The following is a 26,044-nucleotide window of genomic DNA, read 5'->3' as shown; positions in this document are numbered from 1 at the left end:
AAGGTCTTTTGGTTATTAGAATTAGTTTGGTTCATTGTGGAATTGGTCCTTTGAGAAGACAAGCTTGAGAATGTGGATAGTGTCAGGCTATAATTTGGGCTTGGTGAAGGATTTGGTGATATCTCTAGGAATGATGGGCTTTGTGGCAAGCTTCTTTCTGGGCTTGTAGAAGGATGTTGGAATAGTTTATGAGACAAGCTCGGTGGTGGACATAAAATTTTAATGTTATGGTAAATGGGTTTGTTGTGGTTCAAAGGTTGGGTTGGGTTACAATTGGACCCTTGCTATGATCTCAGACCACTTGGAGCTTCAAAATCTGTACTCCTTCTTGTGGATCCCCACAAACTTGATGCTGGTGTAAAAACTGTCTTCAATTTCCCTCTTCATCTCTTGAGTCTTGACCAAGTTCTACCCTACATTGAATTGGGCCTCTTAGTCTCTTCATTTGATGTATTGGATTATCTGCATTTTGTTGGGCCTTATGTATTGGCCTTCAATTCATTTTACCAGGCTTCTGGCATATCACACATTGAGCGGTAAAATAAAGCAATGTTAACAATAATGGAAAGCTTTTAATATACATATCATGAATAGCCATCAATTTCAATGTGAAACTTAGCCCTCAGTGTCCCTCTTGGAGTCACCACTGAGGATCCAATTTAGAGAGGATTGTGTTCATCACATGTGTATATGGAGTCATTTATTTTTTCATGGAAAAATAAGAAAACCATCATGAAGTATCTCTAAATTGAATGACTTGAACATTACATCAATGAATTATAAAGAAAAAAAATTACACAGTTTCGATTGTAGATACAATCTAAGAAAAAGATAATGTACAATGTTTTGGTCCTAGATACATTCTAGAAAAAGAAAAGTACATTAATTTGTTTCCTAACTACAATATAAGAAAAGCCAAAAATAATAAGCACTTTGTCCGGAAAATCAAGATTTGAAATCAAAAACTAGGTTATAGAAATAGGAAGATATTAGACACTCATTTTGCCTTATTCATAAATTAGTCTTCGAGAAATTGAAGGTTATGTCATGTTTGCACTTTCATCCAACTTGTTATATTGCTATGCGATTCTTGAATATAAATATTATGCTCATGTGATATTTGATATAATCATAAACTTAGATCAAATGGATGATCATATTATTAGATGTATGATTATGCTAATCAACATATATCATTAGAAATCATAATTTTTTTTTTTTTTTTTTGAGAAACAGCTTGATCTTGGAATTTTATTCAAGTAGCTAGTAAGTTAGCATAAAATATAGTAGCAATGTCTAGTAGAATAGATTCCATCCAAACTAATAAAGGAAAAGACAAAAATTCCCCCCTAGATAAGACGTGTAATAGCTTACCTTGCCTAAAAGCATGAGAGAGAAATTTTGCAAAGAATTAGATAAAGTATCTTTAATAAGATGACCAAAAGCTAAACACAACATATCACACTTACTGAGAGAATTAATAATCACTTCTGAATCGCCCTTGAATATTGAATGGTTAACTCAGCTAACCTATTAAGGGGTAAAACATCCTCACCTAGTTGAAGTTTATTACATCGAGTCCATAACAACCAAGCCGTGACAACAAATAATTCTACTGTGTGAGGTTGGCTTCGTATTAGAGCTATAAAATCAGAGAAAGAACCATGAGCTGTTATGTCTCGATCCACCCAACTGAAGGCTTGATTTGATTCCACACCGGTTGGCTGGCTTCACATTCCCACAGGGCATGGAGTGTAGTTTCTGGGCCTTTCGAACAAAGAGAGCCGATGTCATCCTATAGAACCTGTCGCTTCTTAAGATTGCGCCCATAATTCAAATTGTCACAAATATCATTTAGCCTAACTACATTCAACAAAGTTTCAGCTAAGAGCAATGTTTCAGCTAAAAGCACAACTGCAGGATCTTGTGTAGGATCATCATGCTATATATGTGTAATCATAAAAATTTAAATTAGATTAACATTTATGCTTGTTGGAATATTTTAAAAAAGATTGGTATCTTTTATTTAAATCCTTTCTGTTTCTTTCTTCTATTAAAAATTGAAATTTAAATCGATTTAAATTTCAATTTTTTATAGAAGTCACTAAAGTTTTATTATATTCAAAAAAAAAAAAAATGATTCTGTATAATTTAAGTTTCTTAATGATTGTTCTAAAAAATTTCTTAAAAATGCCACTGTACTTGCACACTATTAAGGCTCACAAGCTTTGAGAAACTAAATGTATAGTTGTAGACACCTCTAGTAAAAGCAAATATGCATGTACATACGTCAAGGTCTTAAAAAAGCAAGGTGAAGTCATTCTCTATGATTAGTTGTGAAGATAATGATACGTTTATCACCACAATATGACCAAAGACCATAAATAAAATTGAGCAGTCCTGAGAGTGTCATTTGTTAAAAAGAACACTTGTTAGAAAACATGTTTCTTCAGGCTATGATATAACTCGTAGGAACAAATATGTCTAAATTTTACTTGGTTTAGCCATGATGTTCCCCTATAGGTTAAACCACCAAGGTATATCATTTCAGACTATGATACAACAAGTATTAGCAAGTAGTAACAAATGCCCCAAATTTTAACTCATTTTAGCCATGATGTTCTCCTAAAGCCTAAACCACCAAGGACTATCTCTTACCATTTTCTCTCTTAATCTCATTGAGTTTTGTTAACTAGAGGGCATTGTTACATACTAACCTTATAATGACATTTTAAAGAAATGGCAAAGTGAGGCCCAACTTCAACCAAAGTGGCCACAAGTGGAGACGATCGATCCTACAGGTTTTGCTGTTCCACCCTCTTCCTTGGCTCCTTCTACCTCCACAGTTGGTGTCACTCTCAATGCCATCATGGAGCAGCTACAACAGATACATGCTGATTTTGGTGGTCATCTTGACTATCTCACTGATGAGATGTGTCAAATGAACACTAGGATTGGACGCATTGCATGTCGACAGGCTTGCATCAGCAGCTATGGACCTTCTCCCTCTCCTTCTTCGGAGGCCTCTCCTATTGATGAGGATGATGCTGACTCTTCTGGTGATGATGAGATGATGACTTCTCAGTCACTTGCCCTTTGTCATTCATGACAAAAAAGGGAAGTAGTTTTGAGTTTGAGAGTAGTCTTGTACTTAGGGGGAGAGTTAGTATAGGACATTTTTTGATAGGGGGAGTGTATACAACTTTGAGGGATGTAGTGAGTACTTTATGTATTTTCTTTTCTTCTTTATTTACATTAGCCTCCTGTACACTAGTCTTGTGACCATTTTATTACATACATTGCACTTTATTTTCATATATATGATGATGATATATGTTTTTCTTCACCTACCTTTATATGTGTTGTTTCTTTTCTCTTTTTATATACACGTTTCTTTATGTATACAATCTTTATTTCTATTTCACACATGATGCCTTGATGAGATTTGTTTAAGTATTTCAAAAAGACAGGTTGTGAAAGTCTATCTTACCATGAACTCTCTTCTTACAAAGTTTTTCAAGAGTTTATGTTAGGGTTAGATTTGTTTTGTAATCCAACAAGTGGTTATGAGTTTAGTGATTTAAGACTTCTCTTAAGATTCATTTGTTTGTTGTGGTTGTGTCACATATTGTCAGAGGGGGAGATTGTTAGGGACATATTTTATGTAATTGGCTAATTCTTTGACAAAATGCACTTTACTTGTAATTGGATAGATCTAGGATGAGTTTAGTACTTCAAGAAACAAGAGTTCAAGTCAAGTGTTAAAGCCATGGAGATTTGACCAAGAAACAAGTGAAGAAAGAGCTGTTCACTAAAACTCGACAAAAGTCTCGACAGAATCCTTTTTATCGAGATTTAATGTTGAAGCTCAACGCAAACTGCTTCTGTCGAGACTTACGAAATCAGAAATTTCAAATCTGATTTTCGGCCCATGCTTGTATATTTGTATAGGGTTTCTTTTCTCACAACCCTAAACATATATAAGAATTATTTTAAAGGCCGTCACAAGTTAATGAAAAGAGAATACATGCAGAAAGTGCCTTAGTTCATTATTTTCTCTGAAGAAGCTACTGTGTCTTTACTCCAAGGGTTTTGTGACCTAGGAGCTTCCTGATCTTCATTGTTGATGAACTGAAGAACTTTGCAGCTAACAATCTTCTTCAAGTTGGTGAGTTAGTCATGTACTGAGACCCGTACATCATTATTGGTTAGTCACGTACTGAGATTCGTGCATTGAACGGAAAGATTGCCACTACAATATAAGTATAATTGGGTATTGGGGTAAGGGTTCAACTGTAGGTAGGTATTTTAGGATAGGCCAAAGGGTTTGGTAAGATTCCTTATACTTGTAATCGCTTGTGATTGATAATAACGAATTCTTGAGAATGGTGACCTTAAAATCACCGGGTGGGTTTTTGTCTCGGTGATTTTTCCCATTTGTAAACAAATCACCTGTGTCAAATTTATTTTCTACTGCATTTAGTATAATTGGTGATTTATTTGTGCTGTCACGCTATTGTCCTATTCAGTATATTTGGTCAATTTCAGTTCATTTTGGTCCATTCGATCCATTTGATCCAATTTGGTTATCATAATAATCTCCTTAAAAATTTAAAAATTTTAGTTGTATCAAAAAATTAGGAAAATATAATGCATAATAACAATAGTTAGAAGAATATAGACCATTTCAAAAAAGAATAATAATATCAATAAAAAACATATAAAACTATATATTTGTAAAAATAGAGTAATAGAAATTACTTTTTGAAATTATTTAATTTTTAGGAAGAAAAAATTATGTGCAATAAAATTTAGATAATAAATTATACATATTCGGTTTGTTATGAATTTTGATTATCATGATAATCTCCTTTAAGAGAATGAAGAATTGAATAATTTATTTAAAACTTAAAAAGTTTAGTTATAGGAAAAAAAAAATATAGCATACTCTAAAATAATTTTGAAAAATATGGACCACCTTATACAAGAATAATATCAATCAAATACACCTAAAATAATAGAATGATATATTGGTAGAGATAGAAAGATGAAAAGTAATTTGAAAATTGTTTAATTTTTAAGAAGAGCAAAATTATCTTTAACAAATTTTAGATAACAAATTATACATTATATTACAATTACAAAATGATTATCTATTTTCAGGCATTGTTTGGGTTTGCAACTAGCTTTAGGCAAAAGATAAAACCAGAGTATCCATCATCAGCAAGAATGATATTTTTAGTTTGGCATTAGGTAAATGCTGAAGTAACTAAAAGTGATGTAAAAGTTAAAGGAATGATTGTTATTATGGTTTTCTTGAATGCCCCCAAAATGTCTATAGATAAAAACTCCACAAAAATGCTTGTTTCTCTCTTCCACTTGGTGAAATTTTTTTTTTTGATTTTATTTAAGTGACTCAGTAATTTATTTCCCAGCTCTCGTCTTCTCCCAGCAGTGACAGACATTCCACTCAACTCAAATATCTTCGTGTATTACTCTCTGCCAAACTTGATTAGGTGAGGTGAATATTCCATCTTATTAGTCAAATGAACACTAACATGATGTGCAGGCCGAAAAGTATGAGTAGGAGGTAGGTAATTGGCTTCAGTGACACAACCAGAATTGAAGCTATCACTATCACTACAATTCTCTCTATTCCGCTCTGCTCTTGCCCTTTTTGTTGAAATCTTTTGTAGTTTTATTTTATTTATTGGTAACCCAATGGATCATGAACCCCAGTAAAAAAGTATAAGAGAAGCTGCATATATAATAGCTTCTAGTTCATATGCTTCATATCACCATAAAAGCACGAAGACAACATACAAAACAGCAATAACATACATTGTTCCCCTTCATTTGTAAATGTGAAGTGTCCATCAACAAGCAAAACATTGAAAAATTAAAGTATTTCGCTTTTTTGCGTATTGTTATTGTATACTCCATGACACATTCTCTGGAGGAATCTCTTTGTAACAATAGAATGGAAATCCTAGTGGTTGGGAACACGCATAGAAATCTATATATATATATATATATATATAAGGTTTATAACTTTATATACAAGTCAAAGCACAACTAAATTACAATAGATATAAAGAATTCTATATACGCAACTAAAACATCAATAAGCCAAGAATTAATCCAAAAAAGAGTAAAAAGTGAATATCCATAGTTGCAGTTAATTTAATAGATACAGTCCTCCCCAACATTTGAGCTCACAGATCAACAGGTTAGTCTAACCAGGTTATCAGTTATGTTGGTTAGACGGACAGTATGCTGGTGCCACAAATTCTGAGACCACAACTGATAAAACATAACAGAAATTTCAATGCCAGTGAAATTTAGATAAACAGTAAAATTGTGGTCTTCCCATAGCCAGAATTAACATCAATATCAGTATCATACTTGACAAAAACAAAATCTAAGATGTAATGCAATTCAAAAGTGAAATCAGAGTCTATCAAATGAAGAAGGTTGCACGGATTTGCTTGATTGCGGACGACTCTCAGTAATCCATCCTCCTGTGCAAACTAGCCACAAAGCTTCCGGGGGAATGATCCTCAGGCATAGCACCATGTTCACTGAAACACAAAAGCACAAGTTACTTGATTCCAAGCTCCCTCCTACCCAATTCCATTTAAAATAGCAGAAAACACAATAACAAAAATGAAATTGAAAGCTTAAAACTGAATGCGTATAACTGAACAGTAACAGCATGCTTAGTATAAGAAAAAGGATAAGATGTACTATACATGCATGATTCGAAAACCGCTAATAAAATGATCAGTAATAGTTTATTTCATTCCAAAGACAAAATTTTGGCGATGGAAAGCAATATAATACAGAATAGAACAATGGATCATCAATATAGCACTCAATATATCAACTAAGGAGGCTCTAAAAAGAAATAACTATATAATATGTCTATAACTTGCAAGTGAAATGATGGAAGTTGTTACAGGGTAATTAAGGACCATATGCCTGAAGCAGTGAAGGAAAGCTTGTTAGAGAGGTAACTGAAGTAGAAATCCAGCACACAATTTTCAGCTTGGGTACTGACAAAAGCGCTGGTCCAGATGGGTTTACTGCCAAGTTCTTCAAGGTTTCCTGGCTAATAGTGAAAAAAAATCTGTATGTGCAGTAATTTCTTAATTTTCTCTTCTGGAAAGTTTCTTTAGGAGTTTAATTCCACAGCTATTTCTCTTATTCCTAAAGTCCCCAATCCCTCCTCTATCTTAGATTACAGACCTACAACCTGCTGCAAAGTAATATATGAGTCATAACTGTATCACAAAAATCCTACCTAACAGCTGAAAATCTATCTTGGATGAGTTTGTGAGCTCCAACCAGACTGGCTTCATAAAGGATAGGAATATTTCTGAAAACATATTGCTGTCTTGAGCTGGTGAAGCACTACAAAAGAAATAACGGTCCCACCATGTGTGCTATGAAGGCTGATAGGAGAAAGGCTTATGATTCGTTTGAGTGGAACTTCATAATCATATGTCTAGTGCCTGATGGGTTCCCTCCCTAGTTTGTTCACTGGATCAGGTTGTATTACAACTCCTAGATTTTCATTTGGCCTTAATGGTTCTTTTGTGGGGTACTTTCAGGAGGCAAAGAGCTAAGGCAGGGGAATTCCCTGTCCCCCCACCTTTTTGTAATTGCCATGGAGGATTTCACAAGATTGGTTCACTAGAAGGTCTAAGAATCAAACTAGTTGGTTAGATGATTGTTTAAGCATTGGCCAATAGGTTTTAGACACTTGTCAATCATCCAGAAGGCTGCCAATGCCACACAAATAGTATAAGTACCATAATGTAAGCACTTGTAAATAAGTTTTTGTATGTGAATGAAACAAACTTTTTAGAGCTTTTCTTGAGAACTTTGTGTTCTTTGGAGAGATGCCTAAGGACCTATCAATTTGTTCAAAGCAACTCACCTCCCATTTAGTTCTAATTCATATCACAGCCCATCACTTTCCCTGTGTCTCTATCCTAAACTAAGGAAGCTGGGAAATTCCTGAGTTTTGAGGTTGGAGATTGAAAGAGAATCTTCCTATGGTATGAATTAATGGCATCTTAATGGTGTTTTGTTCCAAAAGTATGGGCACAGGGTTACCAATGGACCTTTGTTTGATCTCATATGCCAAGTATAATTGGCTGGACATGGTGGGTTGGGATACCAATTATCTTAAAGGGAATAGTCTGAGGCTGGTGATTTGCAAGATAGCTTGGTGGGTTGCTGTGCATTACATCTGGCAGCAAAGAAATACTGTAGTCCATTCAAGCAGGATTAGGAGTGATAAACAAATTGTCTAAGATATCAGGAGAGATGTTGAGGGCATGTTGGAAAGCAAATGCAGAGCCAATGACTCTATTTTGAACAGGATCTTGTGTTGTAAATGGGGCTTGAATCCTAGTATGCTCTTTTAAGAAGACATAGTCTAGTTTTGATGATGGCTGCTGTTTCTAGGCTTCTTCAGGATGGTGCATTTGTTTTCGTTCACAAGGTGTCATGATGTTACTAGGTTTGTATTGCTCTGTTGGTTTGTTATTTTGTTTTTCAGGGCTAGGCTGACTTAGTCTGTTAAACCGGCATTGTAGTGACACTATTGTGCTTGTATTTTCTGTGCTCACAGATGATTCCTCTGTTTGGTGTAGTGCCCTTGGGGCTCTGACTACTATGGTTTGTTTTTAATAAAATTGAATGATTTACAAATAATGAAAAATGGTACTAAATATTTCAACTAAGGAGGCTCTAATAAGTAATAACTAGAATAGTCTATAACTTGCAATTGAAGTTAGGTTTCCATGGTTGATACAAGATAGCTTCTACTAGCAAATTGACAAATATCTTCCTGGCTAACTATTTAAATACAATGTAGAACAAGACGTAGCCTTTTACATAAGACACTAGATACTATCATACTAACATAATGACCATTTTTATAAGGCTGCCGTCTAGAAGCGGAAAAAACTGTCAGCTTTGATGGAAACTAGCTTACCTAACACTTTCCCATGGGAAATACAACTAGTATGCCTCAAACCCTTATCAAAAAAATTCAAGCTTAAATCTTGTGCTGCTCAATGAAATTAAGTACATTTCACAATAACCAATAGCTTTTCTATTCATCCCATTTAGGGACCAAAAGAATATTGACAATTTTAACCACTTTCGGAGGTCGAATGTGGCAGGGGTGGTTGTTTTCAGCAAAGATAGCAAGGGCATGGTAATTGCAACTTTGAGCAGGAAAGCAATATGGTAAATATGCTGAATCTGCTGCTTGGGTTGTCTAGCTAGTCTCTAACGAATTTGAATGTTTGAAAAAATATATTGGAAGGGAATTCTCCCAGTGTAAATGTATTGAAAGTTAGCCAAATCCCAGCCCTGTAAGGTCTCATTATAGATAAATCATGGTTTCCTTAAAGAAATTTTAAAAAATAAAAAGAACCTTGTAGGTAAGTAAGGGAACAAGATAGTCATTGTTACAAAACAAAACATGTAGAGGGAGTGTCTCCTTGGATTGATAGCTACAAAGAAAAAAAAATGAACTGTTCAAATAAAAACATGCAATGTAAATGAGTCAATCAATATAAATGACCATTCTCTGATGTAATTAACATTAAAAAAAAATGTCAAAATACTCAACGTGGAAGGGTAAGAAAGAGAGAATTTGAATTGATATTTATATTGGTGTGCATGGTGCTCACTGAGAGAGAGAGAGAGAGAGAGAGTATTGAGCTTACATATCCACTGAAGTCGAAGCCATCTACATTAGTCAACCGAGATATTTCGAATGTGCTCAATTTTGTGTCTTCTGTCACCACCTTCTTGGTGTTTCTCACCAAGAGTCCCACACTTTATAAGAGTGAGAGAGTTGAGGGTTCTAGGGAGGTCAGGCAGATTTTCAAGCCCAAGACATCTTTCAATGCTCAAAAGCTGAAGCGAAATAAACAACTCAAAATTGGGAAGAGCAGTCAACCGGGGGCAATGACAAATGCTAATCTCCCGTAGCTTCCGACAGTAACCTTCGGTTGGTCCTTTCCAAGATCTTAATTTTGGCATATTTTTAACCAAAATTGAATCTAGGATTGGAAATCCTACAGTCACACTATGATCCGTAATCAAACCAAAATCTAATTCTTCCAACAGATTCAAACTATCTAAAGAGAGAATTCGAAGGTTAGGAAGTTTCTTGAGGTCCGGGAGGCTAAGACAATGATGACATCTATAGAATTTAATGCTTACAAGATTACAGCATGACTGATCTTCAATCCAACTGGGGAAATTCAAACCACAATAACCTGATATTTGTAGCTCCCTAAGATTAGCATGTGGTTCAAGGACTTGAAGGATAAGGGATTGATCAGGTTGTTCTGCTCCTAGTTCAGACGTTGTGCTGCAATGTAAGTGCAACTTTCTGACATCTTTCTTCTCTTTCAACAAAGCCCTCCTGGCTGCTTCCTCACTTGAAACATTTTCTAACCTTGATATTCCAAGTGTCCCTCTAAGTTTTTTCAAATTTCCCAACATGTCCAATATGTTATCTTCACTTCTATATACAATAAATGTTCCCAATGTTCTAAGATTTGGAAACCGAGACAGGTCTGGCATTGATTGAAGCTTAGAATTCACATCAATGCCAAGGCAACTCAACAGAACAAGGTTATATATTTTCTCAGGCAATTCGGTAAGCTTCTCACAATTTTCGAAAATTAAAGCCTCAAGATTCAAAAGAGAAGTTATTGCCACTGGTAACTCCTTTATATTGGTACCGGAAAGATCAATGTATTCTAAAAATTTCAACGTTTGGATGCGATTTGGTATATCATCTACTTGAGCTCTATTGAGATCTAACAAGCGAAGCAATTGAAATTTCTCAAAAAAACTGTCATTAATTTGTTCACTCCTTTCCAGATTTCCAAGTGCAAGAAATGTTCTTAATTTCTTAAACTTCCGTATAAGGTCAATATTTGCTTGAGGATTGAGAATCACAGCATGGCGGAAACTTCTGGAGACATGTCTCAAATGCAGCATCTTTGAATCCGTTAATCCCAAGTAATTATCAGTGGAAACATGAGTTGCCAAAGTATATATAGCTGGTGGTAAGAAAAAACTTGAATTGTCAGAAAAATCAACAAGTTGCAACAACGACATGTTAAGTAATTGATCAATAATTTCATCTCCAAGGTCTTCATATCTCTTGTCACCTTTGGAATGTATATAGCCTGCTGCCTTCCACATATATATCAACTTATCTCTTTGGAATTTGTGACCGAAAGGATATAATGAACAGAGTGACAAGCAGTGTCGTATCTGAGCAGGCATGTGGTAACCTGCTAGTTGAAGTCGGGCAAAAATTTCTTCATTTTTCTTTGATAATTCAAAAACTTTTCCATCTAAAACTTCCCTCCACTCACTAGGATTACAAGAACCTAAAATTTTTCCAAGAGTCTTTGCGAATAGTGGATATCCCATCCCATCCTCGAGAGGTTCCCCATCTGTGAAAGCAACTCTAGCCATTTCCATTAACTCTTGTTGCTCAGATTTGTATCTGAAAGCCTCTTGCTTAAAGAGTGTCCAAAAGTCCCCTTTAGACAATCTGCCCAAACAATAGCATTCACTAGCACCCATGACCATTGAAACTGTTTGGCTTTGGGTGGTAACTAAAATTTTGCTGCCTCTCTTTCCACCTCTTAGAGGAGCAAATAGGCACTCCCAGTCACTATGACTTCCATTCCATGCGCCATCAATTATAAGTAAAAAATTTTCTGAAACCTCAGATTGAAGTTGCTTCTGAAGTGTATCCAATTCCACCATATTGACACTTCTATTACAGAAAGATTCAAGGATGGCTTTTGTGAGAAGCCTCAGATCAAAAGTTGTGGGCATGGACAGCCAAACCCTCTTTTCAAAATGTTTTGTGATCTCACGATTGTTGTAGATGATTTGGGCAAGAGTTGTTTTTCCAATTCCGATTGTACCCACTATTGAAATTATATCAAAGCAACTAGTTGCATTTGTGTCTTTGATTAGCATCTGGATAATCTCATTGGTATCTCTTTCCCGCCCTAAAATAGGGCTTCCCTGCAAAAATGAACTTGTTATAACAACTCTCTCTTCTCTTGACAGCCAACTCCTTTTTAAAGTTTCCCTGGAGTACATGTCATTTAATTCCCTTGAAACCTCATCTAACCTCTTGTTCAATGTATCTGTATCATGAGCACTGAAAAGCTTACGTATAAATCCAATCCTACCAGGTTTATCATCTATGGAAACCAAAAAGTCTTCAAAGTCTTGAACAATTTCCTTTAGATTTTTGGACAAATTTAATAATGCCGTGTCAGGAAATGTATACTTCTCCATGTCATCAACAGCTGTCTGTAACTTAACTAATAATCTCTGAATCTTTTCAATTTTCTTATCAAAATCTGTATGTATTTCTTTGCCCACTGCATTAGCCACTACTTCTGTGAGAATTTGTATAGCTACCGTTGCGTATCCAGAAAAGGCCACGTCACTCATTGCAAACCTGTTGCATTATATAGATAAAGAAATGAATAAATGAAAACAAAATCACAATATTAACGTCTACATAAAATCTGGTATCAAAGAAGTATGAGAATTTTGGGAGGCCAAATCCTAAATGAATAGATCCTAATAAGGAATGTTTGTTGGGAGATAAAGGCTAGAATTTTAGCAAGAGGAGGTTTCAAAGATACATCACAGAATAGATAGAATGTTGTGTGTTCTTTTGTTGTGTTTAATGAAAGTAATTTTCTTCATAAATAAACACATACATATTCCAATGACGATTTTGTGCTATATCTTTTTTATGAACAAGCATTTCCCTTCAAAATCTCACACACATATATACATACATACATATATATTAATATGTTAATAGTGAGCAAGAATTTATGGAAGCCAAATTCACGGTGAACAGAAGATTATTCAATATATTAAGTGGAAAGTGAAATTTTGAATATGTGAAAGGGGCAACTACACTAAATCAGTGGATAAATGAAAGTTTATGTAGAAGTTGGGAATTCTCCATTGTAGAATTTTCAACAGGAAAGCATCCTAATCTCCAAGTAATAGTGGGGTTTGTCTAAGTGTATCTTGGAATAGTAAATACATTGATTGTATGGGCCCTGTAATGGGCATTTAGGTGTAGTTTAAATACAATTGAGTTTAGATTAGTGTTTTGTTGTGCTTTGTACATGTAATTCCAATCAATATACACAATATAATAATTTAATTAAGACAAGAATTGCAAAAAAATCAAAATGATTTGTATTATTTAAAGCTAGAAAATTTTCATAGAATTTAAGCAATAATTGAACTATTATTAGTAATAAAATTGAAGAGGAATATATAGAAAATCAATAAATGAAAGAAATTTTCATAGATCAATATACTTTTTTTTTTAATGAAAGAAATTTACTAAATTAAATGAGTCATAAAAATTTGGTGATGGACATATTTGACAAAAATCATGATTAAATCAATCCTAGATACCATAGACGTGATAAAAATAATTCAAAACTAATTGGCATAATATGAAATGGATAAATATTTTTTTGGAAGGATTATGACTTTTTTTTTTTTTGTAATCGAAGGATTATGACTTAATTTGTTTGGGTATTGTCTATATATATATATATATATAGACATACTAACAAAGATATAAAATAGTGAAAAAAAAAATGTTTTTGTATCATTAAAATCTTTTATAATAGATAGGCTGACAATACATATAATGTGTGTGCTTTGAATTAAATTTGCTATTTTCTTATCGAATTATCTCTAATTAATAGATATTTTTGCCATCTCATTAGTGCAACCTGCTGGTGGAATATGGAAAACCCCTAGATTTACCTGTGAAAACAATCAAAGTCTAATAGTCAAGTGAAGCCCGTGGAGGAAAAACAAGATAAGTATGGTTACTTATATATTTGTGTGTTTAATTAAATTTGCTACTTTAATAACAAATTATTTAATTTATGCATCTTCTGAAATTAGATTTTTTTTTTTTCTAATCGATTTTTTTTTTTTGCCATCTCATTAGTGCATCGGCTGGTGGAATAGGTAAAACCCCTACATTTACTTAGCAAAACAACCAAAAGTCCACAGGACAATCAACCAAATTTAACAAAAATGAAAAGTATTAGATTCACTATTTAGCAAAAATAAAGCAGACAAAAAAAAAAAAAAAATCACAAAAATTAGACCAAAAAGTTTTCAAATATATTTCTTCCTCATTCAGAAAGAAACTTCTCAAGCTTACTTGGCAATAAAGACCGAGTGAGGTTGTGTTTCTGTGTGAATCTTTGACTCCTTTTATCAGTTTCTCTCCTTCTCCTCTATCACTTCTTTTCCGTGAATTTCTTAGTCTTTCTCTAATATATATACCTGCAAATGGAAAAGCATGCATCAAGCAACCTGCACTCACGTGATAATGGTCTTCCCACATTCAGATTCAGAGATCAGCGTAGTCTTACTTACAAAGATATTACTGCACCTTCAAAACTTTAAAAAAATAAGACATTCTCTTTGGTGAAAGAAATAAGACAAGCTCCTCAATATTTTGGTGAAGATCTTTAAGACAAACCGTAGCCCTAAGTTTTGACCTCTTGTATATATAAAAACTTCCTTTTTAATATATAAGACACCTGAACCAATTCACGCTCATCGATGCCAAGATTAAGCTGCCACTATAGACAAAACTAGATTTTAACTTAAAAGGTGCCAAAGCATGAACCAGCAATATTTTTTTACATTTGATTTTTTTTTTTTTTTTTTAGAAACTACATTTTAACTTTATTTACATTTTTTTTTCTTGTGATGTTTATATATATATATATATATATTCAAAAAAAATTATTTGATTATGTTTAATTTAAGTTTCTTAATGATTGTTCTAAAAAATTTCATAAAAATACTACTTTACTTACACACTATTAAGGCTCACAAGCTCTGAGAAGCTAAATGTATAGTTGTATACACCTCTAGCATAACATAGTTTTTCGACCGGTAGAAACCTTCAACTATAATAGTCTAACATTTTGATATGTGGTGCATTCTTTAAATGATATATATGTGTGTATGATTTTTCATATCATGTAAGACTTTAAAAAATCTTGTAAAAATATGCCATAAATATACGTATGTACGTATGTATATTCACAAAGTTTTCCTCTAACATATAACACTAACTCATAAAATTATCTTTGTATTATTCATATAAGGCACCTGATTATCAAGGGTCTTGTAGTTTAGTTAGCCCCTCCCATGCAAAAAGTGTTTGGTAGTGGGGAAAAGTGATTGAAAAAATAAATATTTTAAAGTTCAAGGATGAAAAAACAAATTTTTTCAAATATCATGGACTCGAGTAGTATTTACCCTATATTTTATGTTCTTATTTTAAGATCTTTTAATTGTAAAAAAAAAAAAAAAAAAATTATAAGTAAATATAATGTCAATAATCGCATATCATGTGCTTGATCATATATAAGTATAGTGGATTTCATAAAGCACATGCTATATAAGTAATATGAATATTGCATAAAGCACTTTATTTAAAAATTTGATGAGAAAAAAATTGATAAAAATTGTGATTAAATGAATCCTAAATCCCATAGACTGGTAAAAAAGAATTGAAAATAATTGGAATAATAAGAAATGAATAACACTAATTGAATACTCATTATTACATTTTATACAAAAGAACTTTATCATAAATTTGCATTCTCTCTCTCTCTCTCTCTCTCTCAATACACACACACACACACCAATAAGATTATAAACTAGTAAAAAAGTTGTTTGTGTCATTAAAATCTTTTATAAAAGATAGGATGATATGTGTGTGTGGAATTAAATTTTCTATTATCAAATTATTTAATTTTCGCATCTTCTTAAAATTAAAATTTTCTCTAATAGAATTTTTTGCCATCTCATTAGTGCAACCTGCTGGTGGAATATGGGACAACAGTCTTAGTCCAGAGGATAATCAAGTGAATCCCATGGAGAAAAAACAAGAAGAGGCCGAAAGCCAAAGCTGGACATGCAAATGGAAACACCAAATATTAAGGGATAAGCAACAAGCAACTTCATTCCTTGCCAAATAAGTACAGCCCTCACCACTCACGTGATTCTGCTCTTCGCAAGCCCAAGCCGAACTCTTATTGAGAGACCAATGTAGTCTGTCTTACATATTTAAGGAAACCTATTGCTGCACCTTCAAAATGTAAAAAGAAGACTTCCTCTTTCGTGAAAGAGATAAGTTTTGCTCTTCTCAAGATATGCAGCACAACATTTTGATGAAGGCTCTACAAGACAAGCCCAAAGTTTTGTCCTTGTAAAAGCAAAAAAGGTGTCTAGGACGCTACCTTTTATTTTTATATATAGTCTTTGGGCCATAGAATTCACTCTAAGAAGTGCCTTCTTTTGAGTCATGATTCATGAACATTGGGGGAAATGGATAAATGATGACACAAACATGTTATTAGAGGTGCGAAGAAATCCCTTTTTCAGAATTAATGAGAGTTTGATAGTCATTGCCAATAGATATGTGATATATATGTCCCTTTATCCATAGAAGCAAAATTGTTTTTCCGTTGATTCCTTTATGGGATTAACTTTTATAATTTTTTGAAAAACCTTTTGTATATGGTCAGCTCATCAAATTTCCCAATTCAAAAAATCAAGAGATGGTTTCAACATACTCATCATTGTATAAATGTAGAAAGATAAAAGTGATTGTGGTTGATTAGGTAATGAAGAAAAGTGGAGAGTTTACGTGAAAGTAATTGTTCAACACTTACAATGTACGACCTCATTAAGTTATGACGAAAGTTGTGGTCGTAAAAATATACATATAAAAAAAAAATGTCAAACAACTAAATTGATTTGAAGGATTGATATTCCAGTTAATAAAACTATTAGCAATACTCACTTCATGTCTTACCTTAAAAAGAAAACAAAAAGGTTACGATACACTTGATGCCAATTAATGAAACTAGTAGTAACACTCAACTCCATTTCTTACATTAATTAATTGAGCGGAGCTAATAATTATATTAAACTAATCACAAAATCATGCGATGCATGAGAATAAATTATTATTTTGTAATTGTAATATAATATATAATTTGTTCTCCCTAAAAATTAAACAATTGCTATTTGGTCCCATTCGGTCGAATTGGGTCTACTTTAGTTCCATTTAGTCCAATATGGTCTACTTCAAACCACTTCGGTCATATTTAGTCCAATTTGGTCCACTCGGTCAATTTCGGTCCCCTTCAGTCCATTTTGGACTAGTTAGGCCTTAAATCAATTCGATTCGTAGGTTACCTTTTAAATTTCAGCTCAAAAATTCATTTTTTTCTTAATTTTTGTTTGAAAAGTATGAAATTTTATTATATTTGAGATAAACTCTTTAGTTTTGAGTTAAAAATTACATACGAAATAGACATTATAAATTAGAAATACGAGCCCTAAAAATGCAATAAAAATGATAAATATTCAAAAATCTTATTTTGTCCATTTTGTCCTCTTCAATCCACATTGGTTTTGTTTGGTCTACGTTGGTCCTATTGGGTCCATTTGGTCCACATTGATCCTATTCTATCCACTTAAGTCTTATTCGGTCCACATTGGTTACATTCAATCCATTTAGTCCACCTTGGCTCTATTTGGTCGATATTGGTCCTATTCGGTCCACTCTATTAACTTCGGTCCAATTCAGTCCACTCTACTCACTTCAGTCCTATTTAGTTGATATTGATCCTATTCAGTCCACTATGGCCCTATTTGTTCCTATTCAGTCCATATGTCCACTTTGGTCCTAATTTGTCCATTCATTCTTATTTTAAGATCTTTTAATTGTACCAAAAAAAAATTATAAGTAAATATAATTTCAAAAATTGCATATCATGTGCTTAATGATAGACAAATAGGGCACCTATCCAACTCACTAAGGTGCCTTTTAACAAGGCAATCTCCCACACCGATGCTATTATGCAAGCATTGCCACATGAAAGATTTAATACGCGGCAAAGTATCCACCTTCCAAACCCAAAATCCCATGAACTCCTCTTCCCCCTCGCTGCATCTAATGGCTAATGAATAGGCTGATTTAAGCGCAAAATTCCCGTGCTTATCACCATTCCAAATTAACCTATCTTCCTCAATAGAAGTCCCCAAAGAATAAGGCATGGCATTAATTTCCATAATAACATCATTTGGAACTTGGACAAAAATTTTTGACCAATCCCAGCCATGAGGACCAAAAACCTCTTTAACTTGGAACCTCTCTTCTTCTTCAAGGAGGGGACCTTAGATTAAAGCTCTTAATGGGGCCTTTGCAAACCATTTGTCATGCCAAATGCTCAACCTACTATTCTGCCCCGAAATCCACCGAATGCCTTTATGGGAAACCTCACTACCCTTTTGAATTGCTTTCCAAACTCTAGAGCAAGGAAGCTTGTCCTTGGCTATAGCTTGCAACCGACAGTTAGTGCAATACTTGCTTCTCAAAACCTTTGCCCACAAAGCATCCTTCTCCGTCCGGAATCTCCAATTAAGCTTGTCAAGAAGAGCTTGATTCCTTTCCCTAGTCAATTGAATTCCAAGACCCCCTTGGTTTTTAGCTTTGGTCACTTTGTGCCAACCCACCCAATGCGTTCTTTTCGAAGAATCCAAAGATCCCCAAAGAAAATTACGATTAACTCTATCAATATCATCCAACAACTTCTTGGGTAACGCTATGCATTGCATGACATAGGCAGGAATAGTAGATGTGGAAGCTTGAATGAGCACCGCTCTACTTGCAAGGGATAATAAATTAGCTTTCCACCCCGCCAACTTCTGCTTAACCCTATCCAAAATGAAATTTAGATCTTGATTGTTCCCTCCCCGATGCTTCAAGGGAAAACCAAGATACTTTCCAAGATTTGGAGTAGACTTAAAGCCCAAGATATCACACAAGGATTCTCTAGTATCCACATCTACATTTGGGGAGAAATAAACTCTAGACTTACTCTCACTAATGGATTGGCCCGACCTGGTACAAAAGTCATCGAGCACATCCCTTATTGTAGAGTAGTTCACATGATCTGCCTTCGCAAAAAGAACCAAGTCATCCGCGAAAAACAAGTGAGAAAAGGCCATCCCACTTTGAGAGCTTTTGACAGGAACCCAACTCTTCTCACTACACTTATCTTCAATGATATGCCCAAGAACTTCCATACAAAGAATGAAGAGATAAGGAGATAATGGATCACCTTGCCTAATTCCACGCGAGGGGAAAATAGGCTCAACATTTCCACCATTAAATAGAATAGAAGTGGAAATAGAAGACACATAACTCATGATGAGATTAACCAAATTGTGGGGTAAATTTGCATTAATCAACACTTCTCGAATGAAATTCCATTCAATTTTGTCATACGCCTTTTCAAGATCCACTTTAATCGCCATGTAGCCTCCACATTTGGCTTGAGAAGAATTGCAAAGATTATGGATGTAGAGTGCCCAGTCAGCCTCCTTGGAGAATCCTTTTTCCTTTTGTCATTTGGTTGTTATGGAAAGAAAGGAATAATGTGGTTTTTAAAGGCCAAAACTTTCGGCCTAGTGTTCACAATGAGGCGGTTTTTGGGCACTTGAGTTTTTGCATTGTGTTTTGAATCCTAAAATTGCAAGTAGTAGAAGGATGATCCGGATCAGATGGGAGAAGCCTTCACCTGGTTGGGTTCGCTTAAACATTGACGGATCAGCCTTAGGGAATCCAGGTAGAGCTAGTTGCGGTGGCATCATTCGGAATGAGCGTGGAGATTGGCTTGGTGGTTTCTCTAGATGCTTTAGAGTCACCACAAGCTTTATAGCTAAGCTTTGGGCTTTCCGCGATGGCCTAAACCTCTGTCACAACATGCATCTTCAAGCGGTTGATATTCAAATAGATGCCAAAGCTGTTGTTGATATTTTTAGAGATCCTTCTTATTCTAATCGGGTTGTTATGCCTATTGTTGATGATTGTAGACAGTTGATATCCCAATTTGGCCAAGTTTGGATTGGGTATTGCTATCGTGAGGCTAATATTTGTGCTGATTTTTTAGCTAGGAAAGGGGTGCTCCAAGTTTTTTGTTTTTGTGTGTATCAGGATCCTCCTGTGGACTTGCTAGATCTTATTAGTGCAGACAAGGAAGGTGTTGTTTGTAACAGGGCTATTCCTACTGTTGCTAGTAGCCGTTAGTTTCTTTTATTGAAGTTTCCAGATTACCAAAAAAATAAAAATAAAATAAAAAATAAAATAAGTATAGTGGATTTCATAAAGCGCATGATATATAAGTAATATTAATATTGCATAAAGAACTTTATTTAAAAATTTGGTGAGAAAAAAATTGACAAAAATCGTGATTAAATGAATCCTAAATCCCATAGACTGGTAAAAAAGAATTGAAAACTAATTGGAATAATAAGAAATGAATAACACTAATTGGATACTCAATATTACATTTTATACAAAAGAACTTTATCATAAATTTGCACTCTCTCTCTCTCTCTCTCTCTCTCTCTCTCTCTCTCTCTCTCTCTTAAAATATAAATACCAAATTATCTAAGTTATGTTATGTAATAAAATAACATTATATTTTTCTATACTATCTTTATATAGAATTCAATGAGATAACATCTATGAAATCAAAGAAAAGAAAAAAGATAACAACATAAAAACACAACTTAATCACATCAACTGAAAGTAAAGTTCCAAATTTCAATATATATATATATATATATATATATATATGTATATATAGAGTAGAGATGCAAGATAAAAAATCCAACAAAAAATGAAAAAAAAAAAATTAGAGAGAGAGAGAGAGAGAGATTACTTTTGTGTGTGAGAAGACTATTTATAAGAATCTCATATACTTATATAAGTTGAAATCATAAAATATTATAACAAGGTAAAAATAAATAATTAATTAATTAAATTGTTTCCTTAGATATTGCAATAACACAAGTAAGACAATGTATCACACGTATCAAATATATCCAACTTATCACAGCATATGGATTATAGCACAATTAAGGATGGCAATGGAGTGGATTTAGCAGCTCTCCCAAATAATAAGGATATATGAGATTTATTTGGAACATGGAATTCTTGCTCAATATTAGTTGTTTTACTTATTTAGCTTCGTGTGAGATAAATTAAATTTCCATAAAATTTTACTCAAAAACAACTCTATCTCATACCAAGTTAAATAAATAAAGTTAAGAGATAATTTTAATACTACCAAAGACAAGGAAATGCAGAAAATTATCTTCACACAAGGATATGAAACCAACGGAGCATACACTTTACGTCCTATTCTTGCAGCTCAGCTGGAATAAATTACAAACCAGAAGCAATACCGAACATAAACCTAATTGATGGAACAGGGACTCTTTTTAAGTTCCTATCAAATAATTCGGCAGTGAAGGACTACTGCACTAGCAAAGCTCTAGTTGATCTCATTTTCTCATCCTAATTTCGAGTGATTGTGAAGCTCCTTTCTCTGCAAATTCTGTCAATGAATATCCATCTTTTTTTTTTTTTTTTTGCTAGGTAAGTGTTTATGCAGGGGATTGAACCCCTGAGTTGATAAGTCCCATAAAGACCGGGTACCACTAGGCCAGCAGGCCCGGTGGTGTCAATGAATATCCATCTTATAATTTAATAATAAAAGCTGCCAAATCTTCCCTAAACTATCGGTTTTGGACAAAGTAAAAGAATTACTTTGTTGGGAAAATTATCCTTTACCCTTCATAAAATTCATGGCAGAAAACAAAGCCTACCATTGTCCATTGTGTGAGAAGAAAAGAGTATATTACCAATAGTACCTTCTACTAAATCAGGAGAAAGAGCAAATATCAATGAGAGAGAGAGAGAGAGAGAACAACCACTTTTTATGAAAGAATGTGAGAGAGAATAATAAGAAATTTATAGAAAATAATATGAGAAAAAAATAAAATATTGTAATAAACACCAAATTATCCAAGTTATGTTATGTAACAAAATGACATTATATTAGTATATACTATCTTTATATATAATTCAATAGGATAACATCTACGAAATCAAAGAGAAGAAAAAAGATAACAATTTAAAAACACAACTTAATTACATCAGCTTAAAGTAAATTTCCAAATTTTATTCATAAAACTAGAGTAGAGATGTAAGATAAAAAAAATCCACCAAAAAATGAAAAAAATAAAAAATAAAATTACATCAGGTTAAAGTAAATTCCAAATTTTATTCATAAAACTAGAGTAGAGATGTAAGATAAAAAAAATCCACCAAAAAATAAAAATAAAAAAATAAAAAAATAAAGAGTAAGAGAGAGAGAGAGAGAGAGAGAGAGAGAAATTACCTTTTGTGTATGAGAAAACTATGTATAAGAATCTCAAATACTTATGTAAGTTGAAATCATAAAATATTATAGCAAGGTAAAAATAATTAGTTAATTAATTAAATTGTTTCCTTAGATATTGCAATAACACAAGTAAGACAATGTATCACATGTATCAAATATATGCAACTTTTCACAGCATATGGATTATAGCGCAATCAAGGATGGCAATGGAGTGGATTTAGTGGATCTCCCTAATAATTAATAAGGATAAATGAGATTTATTTGAAATATGGAATTCTTGCTCAATTTTTTTTTACAACATTTGTACAAAGGACGATTAAATTTCATAACACCTAATCAAGAATATTAAAATAAAGTTTGTGTTTAAATTAACTACTTGAAAAAAATTAAATTTTTGTCAATTCACTCAAATAATATGATAATTTTTTTAGATGCATTAGGATCATGCTCTTAATTATAACAAGCTATATTTCCTCTATTTTCAGTTAACTCAATCTGACTAATGTTTTAGTACGATAATAAAAAGTAATCATCATGAAACAAACGACATAAGTTAAAATACTATCGTATCTATCAAAGGAAGCAAACATAAACTTTTGCATTTAGTCACCGAGATTATGTTTGTTATTGACAAGGGAGTCAATTTCGTACTAGAGACTGTACCGGTTTGGTCAATGGAACAATATATTTAGGTACCGATCAATATTGGTGTACCGTTTTGAAGTTACCACTAATTCTATAATAATAATAATAATAATAATAATAATAATAATAATAATAATAATAATAATAATAATAATAACGTATACAATATATTTTAAAAAGTTAATACTATTCACTCTGGTATTACCAGAATGACTCCGATATGTTCGGTATTTAAATCAGAATGAAATACTAGAATTTCGGTACCAGCCTAGGTTTCGGTACAGTAAATATCGGCCATACCAGCCGGCATGATACAAAATTGACTACATTAACTCCCACTCTGTTTGCTTTGACGTTAACATTTTCTAAAAAATTAATTACTTTTCACAAAACATTTTATAGAAAATTATCACATTTTCCTATATTTAGTTGTGACCTTAAAATAAGTTGAAAAATCATCTCTTAACTTTCCTTATTTAGAGATATAGATGTTTTACTTATTTAGCTTCGAGCGGGATAAATTACATTTCCATAAAATTTTACTCATAAACAACTCTCTCACGCCAAGTTAAATAAAGAAGGTTAAGAGATAATTTTAATACTACCAAACACAAGAAAATGAAAAAAATTATCTTCACAGAAGGATTTGAAACCAACGGAGCATACGCTATACATCCTATTCTTGCAGCTCAGCTGGAATAAATTACAAACCAGAAGCAATACAGAACATAAATCTAATTGATGGAACAGGGACTCTTCGAGTTCCTATCAAATAATTCGGCAGTGCAGGACTACTGCACTAGCAAAGGAAGCTTAGAGATCTAGTTGGTCTCATTTTCACATCCTAATTTCAAGTGATTGCAAAGCTCCTTTCCCTGCAGATTCTGTCAATGACTATCCATCTTATAATTTAATAATAAAAGCCCACTGCCAAATCTTCCCTAAACTATCGGTTTTGGACAAAATAAAAGAATTACTTTGTTGGGAAAACTATCCTTTACCCTCCATAAAATTCATTGCAGAAAACAAGCCTACCACTGTCCATTGCGTAAGAAGAAAATCAAAAGAGTATATTACCAATAGTACCTTCTACTAAATTAGGAGAGAGCAAATATCAATGGAGCAAAAAAGAACATAGTCAGACGCTAAGAGCCAATAACTGAGTCATTCCAAGTTGCAGAAAATCAATATAAAATATTACTATTTAACAACTCCAACTAGCAAATTCAACCACTATCCCCACTAATACTTGCCAACATTCACGCCATCTGCATTTTTAGCCATTCCAGAGCCCTTTAAATTCTTTCTTAACGTTTTGATCTCTTACTGTCCTGCAGAGAAGGAAGAATAACTACATACTTTAGAAAATGAAAAAAATATTGAGTCTCAATGGTTAAATCCAAAGATAAGAGAAGGAAGTAAAACTGGGGGGAAAAGACATTGAAAAGAAATGCAGTGACAAAAAAAAATAAAGGAAGAACTTCTTAGCTAGTAATGCACTTGAATTCAAGAAAATGCATAATATGACATGAACAAAGTTGGCAGCAGCTAGTCTAAAAGATTAAATCCCATCTAATGGGTCCAGCAGTCAATTCTTCCTAAATATAAGCTTTAGGTTGCATCTATGATCATAGTCTACCTAACTGTTTATCTTTGATTCTCCTTCAGTCCTTTTTATCTTTTTAGAACTAAATTAATCTGTCTTTTGCAGTAATGTTTTAACAGGTGCTTGTCACAAACAATTGAAATATTTCAGTCCACTTTTGCTCATATATCTTCAAGAAGAACCATGGTCTAGACCGAGCACTCATGAATGCAGAATAATCATATATCACCTGAATTTTTTTTATTTTAATTTTTATTTATTTATAGAGTGGAATCTCAGCAAGGTAAGGCCCTTTGAACCTATCTTGGAGAGTAAACCACAGATACATGACCCCACCAGTCAAAACTGTGCATCAGGTCATCCAGGAGAACTAGTAGGGATTGATATATCACCTAAATTGTAATCCAAGTGAAAAAGCAAGCTAAAAAAGGAAACACAAAGTAGCTTTAATAACTCATTGAGATTCATTTTTGAGTATGAAAACCTTAATATGTTTTGAAGATCACTCCTAATCTTGGAAAATTAGCTAGTTCCATGCAACCAGAATCTTTCTTGTTATGGAAGTTCTCACCAGCTTAGTATTTAGGACATCATTTGTTTTTTAGTTTTAAAATATTACCAATCATGCCAAATGGGCATAACCAAAGAAGTATGCAAGAGTATACACCCACGGAAATGCAAGGCATCCTAAGACTTCCAAATATTTCTATATGAAAATTAATATTTATCTTGTATACTTCTTGTGGATAGGCTGCACCCTGTATCATTCATATATGATTTATTTCCTATAAATCACAAAGCTGACACAAGAGGCCAAGAAACTTCAGGGGAAAAAAGAAGAAAAGAAGCTAGCATTGACAATAGGACACCGCATACAAGTTGAACTTCAGCCTTCAGGTTACAAATCAAGTTTTTATTTTTCATTGGTAGGTTAAAGTCAGTTTTGGGCTCATAATCTCAGATTCAACCCAATTATTATAAAGGAAGGAAACTACATTTGAGTTTAGAGCTGATTGACAGGTACAAACTAAACTCATAACAAGAAGTCAAGATTTTTTTTTTTTTTTGGTAAGTTACACACACATCCAATGGGTCCTGAGCCCACAACCTCACACTTAGAAGAGAAGGAGCATGATGAGTCAAGTTTATATTCCCCAAATCACTCAAAGCAATATCTACATACACAATACCAAAGGCAACATACAAAAGAACAACTTACATTGTTCCCCTTCAATTGTAAATGCAACTTCAAATTTTATAGTGTCCACCGATAACAACCATAACATTGTGAAATTCTACAAAAAAAAAAAAAAAAAAAAAAAAAAAAAAAAAAAAAAAAAAAAAAAAAAAAAAAAACAAAAAAAAAAAAAAA

General features: G+C 33.3%; 1 protein-coding gene and 1 long non-coding RNA gene across 5 annotated transcripts in view; both read right to left on the bottom strand.

The window, feature by feature from the left end:
- Positions 1–6,152: 6,152 nt before the first annotated feature.
- LOC136071047 (uncharacterized) lies at positions 6,153–7,643 on the bottom strand. Of its 2 annotated transcripts, none has more exons than XR_010632363.1 (2): positions 7,304–7,643; positions 6,153–6,581 (listed from the first exon to the last, which is right to left on the bottom strand). It is a non-coding gene; the product is annotated as an uncharacterized LOC136071047 (long non-coding RNA). The 2 variants fall into 2 exon arrangements; XR_010632362.1 differs by lacking the exon at positions 7,304–7,643 and adding an exon at positions 6,960–7,293.
- Positions 7,644–24,078: 16,435 nt separating this feature from the next.
- The window catches only part of LOC112007473 (putative disease resistance RPP13-like protein 1), a 7,535-nt gene continuing 5,569 nt past the window's right edge, over positions 24,079–26,044 (bottom strand). For 2 of the 3 annotated variants that reach the window (XR_010632354.1, XR_002882476.2), the window contains exons 3-4: positions 25,892–25,967; positions 24,079–24,397 (exon numbers count right to left, since the gene is read on the bottom strand). The gene's annotated coding sequence lies outside the window, so the exon portion shown is untranslated. The remainder of the gene's footprint in view (positions 24,398–25,891; positions 25,968–26,044) is intronic. The other variant, XM_024039820.2, reaches the window with a different exon arrangement.

This window comes from Quercus suber, unplaced genomic scaffold (assembly GCF_002906115.3).
Source record: "Quercus suber isolate HL8 unplaced genomic scaffold, Cork oak 2.0 scaffold_281, whole genome shotgun sequence".
NCBI lineage: Eukaryota > Viridiplantae > Streptophyta > Magnoliopsida > Fagales > Fagaceae > Quercus > Quercus suber.
Note: the sequence above shows the minus strand (reverse complement) of the source record. Positions and strands in the feature narration are given on the sequence as shown.